This window comes from Chlamydotis macqueenii, chromosome 7 (genome assembly GCF_036417535.1).
Source record: "Chlamydotis macqueenii isolate bChlMac1 chromosome 7, bChlMac1.mat, whole genome shotgun sequence".
Taxonomy (NCBI): Eukaryota; Metazoa; Chordata; class Aves; order Otidiformes; family Otididae; genus Chlamydotis; species Chlamydotis macqueenii.
In genome coordinates this window covers 16,979,046-16,984,222 of record NC_141562.1, presented here as the reverse complement: position 1 = coordinate 16,984,222, position 5,177 = coordinate 16,979,046, and the positions used below count along the sequence as shown (strand labels likewise).

Genomic DNA, 5,177 nt, shown 5'->3' with positions numbered 1-5,177 from the left:
CAATTCACTCAGACATGAGCCCCAGTGACCCGCTGCAGTGCTGGCCCTGCTGGGAGCGGGGTTGGGCTGGAGACCCCCACCCTGGGGCACCTCCAGCCTGTGGTGGCACATCTGACCCCACAGCAGGACATTAGTTTTGAGGTGACCATCTCCAGGACTTGCTGGAGAGTGCAGAGCTCCATGGTGGCTGGGAACTCCTAGCAGATGGATCCAGGGAATTATGGTAGGATGGATCAGGAACTTCACCACTGCTGCATCTCTGAAGCACCCAGTCCCCGTTTGTCTTTCTCCAACATAATTGTTACGCTGCTATGCCCTAAGACACCTGCTTCTTCCCAGCCTCTGCCACACTGCAAATTCAGCCTTAAGCACTTGCAAGGCCATTTCCTCCCATTCTCCCATGATTTTAGCACACTGCTCTGAGAATAAACCTGCTGGCAGAGCAAATCAAGGAGCATCCGCAGGTAATCTCCTCTTTTGAAAGCTGGGAGCTGATCGGGGCTCCCCAAGTCACTGGGAAGCCACAGCTGTGGGACTGCCCCCATGAAATCCCACCTCAGTGCTGCTGATTTCACAGAGCAAGGTTTTCTTCTTCTTCTAACTCCCGCCCACAGCCTGGTTGATATAATTGAGTTTTAACCATTCTGTAATTAACGTCTCTTGGGCTGCTGTAGAGCCCTGTGCTGCCGGGCCTGCCCGAGCACGCAGGCACCATCTGCTCGGAGCGGGTCGGCTGGGGTCCAGGCTCAGCTGAGCCCTGCTGGTGTGCGTGTGCGTATGGAAAAACAGGATTTACCCTTTTGGGGATAAGCACAACGGAAGGGGCAAGCTGAGACAGGCAGCACAGCAATGATTCAAATCCACTTTTGTTTATCTAGAGTTAACGTTAGGAGTCCTGGGGAAAAAAAAGCTTTTTGAGTGAGCAGCACGAGCATTGTGGGAAAAATGAAGGGCTGCAGCATGTGAGGAGCCGTTTCGATAAGTTTCAAAGCAAATCAGATCAAAACTCCAACCACAGCCTGCAAGAGCATGGAGATAAACGGCCCTGTCGAGCGGCTGCCATGGCGCTGCTGTATCTGTCTCCTTGTCCCCAGTCCAGCCGGGACAACCCGTTCGCCTGTGGGATGCTCCGGATGGGTCAGTGACAGCCCTGTGCCGAGCACAGCGGGCCTCTGGAAAACCCCGCGGGTCCTCTCTTCATAGCTGTTGGCCCGCTGTCTCCTTTGAATTCTCTTTTCTTCCTTCTTTCACGCCTCTTTTAAATTTTTCTTCTATTTAAATGGGGAAATTGTTACTATTACCTTGCCTCTGTTAAGTGTTTCTCCTTTTATTTCAGATTTTTATGCATTTCCCCCCAAAGACACATGCTGTTTTAGCCAGGGGCAATCAGCCATTAAAATCACATTAATTAAAGAAATGAGTTTACGTCTTTTTCTAATGATCTGAAACGAACAGGAGGAAAACTCCACAATCTTGCAACATATCTTGGGGTGATATTGCTGCTGATCTGAGAAGATGATGCCATCGCACCATTAATCACTTGCTTGAGTAATAAAATAGCTGAATTGGAATCTACTGCATCCTTTGGAAACAGGTATTTTGGTTTCTTTTATCATTTATACTGCAGGTAAGAGCCCTGCTCTGTAGTTTCTTACAAGCATGGCACGTGAATGCAGCATGTCCCTTGCTTGACTCCATTCAAGATGTATTTAATTTTTATTTTTCGCGCTGCCGCAGCTACTGTTGTCCTTAACACCATGAGGGGACAGGGACAAAGCCCCGTGGGTTGGTGCGGTGTGCTGTACAAATCCAGAGCAACGACCGCTCCTGCCGTTTCTATTTCTAAGTCTTCTAAAAAATCACAGTCAGTCCAACCCCAACGAACTTCAGAGTTAGCGTAAAGTCACTGAATAAATGATGTCATCTGCTACCACAATGGTATCATGAAGGCACTGAGTTGATTATGCCATTTAATGTTAAGTGGTACAACGGATAAAACCACTAAATAACTGATGGAACCAACTGAAATGATGCAACCTATGCAAATTACACCAGCTAAAGTCAAGTGATGTCATAAATACATCAATGAGTCAATGATGTCATAAATGAAGTGACTGGGTAAATGGTCATGGCCGTACTGAAAGATGCACCTACGGTGAGTGTGGGAAGATGAAGAAGGTTATTGAAATGTTATTTAAGTTTGCTTCATATGAGTTCATTAATGAAGTATTAGTGTGCTAATGGTAAATGTATGGCATTTACATGAAAATAGCTCTTCAAATGGAATATAATTTATTAACTACTGATCAATATTTAGTGGTTATTATTGACAGCAATCTATTAGCATCAGTCGATTCATCAATGTGTATATCGATTTTCATTAATCAATTAAATCAAAGCACCAGCAGGAGAAACCCCCAGGTTGTCCCCTCCCGCTCCCAGAAGGGCACCTCCATCCCGCAGGGAGCCCCCCGAAATGATGCTACATGGTGCCAACACAATCTCTCAGCATCTTCCCCACTCTCGGTGCTTGGGGACTGGCTGTAGGCCGGCAGGAAAGGTTGTTTGCAGGAACAGAAGTGGCTCAGCAGGATTAAGCCCAGGCAGCAGCCCGGGACAGCTATTTCTAAGCCTCTCGGACAGCCCTTTGTCATTCCCAAGAGGGAGGTCAGGCTGCCTGGGAATCAATTTGCACAGCCTTCAGGTTCGTATTATTTTCTGGAAAATGCCCATACTAGGGGAACAAGCCCAGAAAAGGGGAATTTATTATACGATTACCCCGGGGGAAGTGTCAGCCACATTAATCCTGTTATAGCATTAGTAGGATGGGGTTGCAAGAAATGACAGGGAGAAAACAGCGCCCTGCTGAAAAGCGGGAACCCCAGTTGCGAGCAGCCCTGTGTTGACAGCATCACACAAGGGGAGCAAATAAAAACATATAATGTGACGGGGATTACGCAGTCCCCCATGGGCTCCACCACCCCAAGGAGGACGCACTGGCACTCCCAACAAGCTTTTTTGTCCTTTCCTCTGGGTCATGCTCATACAAGCCAGCCTTGCAAAGCTTTGTTAGGAATCAGATTTTAAGCCTGGTCAACTTGGGAAAAAAAAGGAACGAAGCAGCCGGTATTAAATCTATTCACAAATAAAACCCTCATCAGGGATGGGAGAATTGAAGCCGTTGACGTCTGGGTTGTCTTCAGCAACAAACCCCAAAAAAGATGAAGTGACTGAATTAAAAACAAGGTTGTGGCAACAAGAGCAAGGGGGAGGAAAGGACCTGCCTGGAAGGGGGCAGGAGGGGAGGGTCATTTGCAAGCTGCACCAGTGATACACGTGGGGTTTGGCCTCTCTGAAAACTTCTTGTTTAAGGCAGTATTTTGTTAGCTCAGAGGGTTTACAATGTGCTTTCTTGCTCTGTGGGAAAAGATCAAAGAGTTCCGCCTCAGCTCTGGAGGACTCTGGTCCTGTCCATTTGCCTGGAGAAAACCTCCTCTGCCGGTAGTGACTGGCTCAGTGCTCCCAAAACGTTGGGTGAGGCAACACAATACCTGCATTTCTTTCGCATTTCCATGATGACTTCCAGGAGATGCCACACAAAGAATGTTAAAATAGTGGCCAGTACAATGCTCCGACTCTGGTTTCCTATTCAGATAAAAAAGATGCATTTATATTTAGCCCACAAGTGCCGCACACAGACAACCAGGTAAAAAAGCAGACTGCAAATTATTTGGGAGAAAAGTCAAGTGAAATCTCGTGCTGGCTTCTCCTAAGCCATCTTCTTTTACCTGTGTTTCCCCTCCTAACTACTAAGCAGTTTGCACAGGGCAAAAGCTGTTTTCTGGATGCTGAGGTCAAACAAAATTCATTCCCTCTTTATCAGCACTGACGGAAAAGTGTAAAGAGCTGCACATTGTGGCATATCTCAAAATGTAACTTTCACACTGGCTCTAAATTTGAGTTTTATTACACAGAATTTTCCCTCTGAATGGCTAAATGCCATATTAAGAAACTGCAGCATTTGGTAGTTCTTTACAGAGGACCAGGACGCCACTGTGTTTCACCTCTCCCAGTGTGTAAATTACTGTTTAGCCAAGCTTAATGTTGGTTTTGCTTGGGTAATGCCTACAATCACTTGTCAATTAGGATAAATTATGAGAGTTTTTTTTTTAGATTTCTCCATGTTTACGTGCCAAGATCGGCGAAAACTGTCTCTTGCTCGATGTTACTGTGACTTACCAGCACATCCAGTCCCTCTTGTGTGTGTTTTCATCTTCCTCCTGCCTGGGAGAGGTAACTGGATGTGGTGCGGCTCTGCTATCTCCACGATCTGCTGGCTGGCAACCACCTCGGAGAGATAACAAAAGCCTGAAATATGAGAAAAGTTTTAATCAGATCTTGCAAATCTTCCCATGCTGGGGAGCAGACCCACAGGGAAACCAGGCTCAGTGCATGCGGGTATCCCCACTGCCTCCGTGGGCATTGCAAAATGCTTTTTGGATAGAAAAAAACCCTGACTTCTTTTTGTATTAACAAGGCACAACTTGTGAGGTGCGAGGTTTGAAATAGGATGTGAGGTGTTAAGCGCTCGTGAAACTGCATTTTACACTCTTTCTACCTGGGGAAGATGACACCCAGAGGTCGCTCCCAAGCTAAATAGTCCCGTGATTTTATTTTAACTAAGATTTCATTAATAACAGCCGACTTGTGTCTCCAGAGCTCTTGAGGTTATGACGAAGGTGAGCAGAACACCAATGGCCAGGAACAGCCCCTGGAAAGTGAAATAAAAGCAGATATCAGAGTTTGCTCCATCTCCGGCCCCGCTCGCCCCAGCACCGGATCCCACCTTCCCTGTGGAAAGGGAAGGGTTCCCCACGCCGGCACGGCGCCCGGCCTCACCTCCAGAAGGATGAGGCCGTGTCTGGACGGGTGTGCCAAGATGCCAGCAGATTTAGGATGAGAATTTCTCACCCCCTGCTACACCTCATCAGCTCAGAGTACGCTATGCTGATATGTTCAATTTATTTTTGGACACACGCACTCAGAAAGCTTCAGAGTGGCTGGTTTGATGGAAATATCAAACGGGGCAGGGAATTTATCAGCGGAGGGGATAAATCTCGCTGGAAAACGGGTTTTCGGCAGCGCCGCTCCCCCGCGGGGCGCGGACACCGGCCCGG

The 5,177-nt window shown here is 47.4% G+C and overlaps 1 long non-coding RNA gene across 1 annotated transcript; it reads right to left on the bottom strand.

Moving 5' to 3' along the window:
- Positions 1-1,939: 1,939 nt before the first annotated feature.
- Positions 1,940-5,177, bottom strand: LOC147600074 (uncharacterized). The gene is made up of 4 exons (XR_015259072.1): positions 4,900-5,177; positions 4,619-4,771; positions 4,240-4,368; positions 1,940-3,645 (listed from the first exon to the last, which is right to left on the bottom strand). It is a non-coding gene; the product is annotated as an uncharacterized LOC147600074 (long non-coding RNA).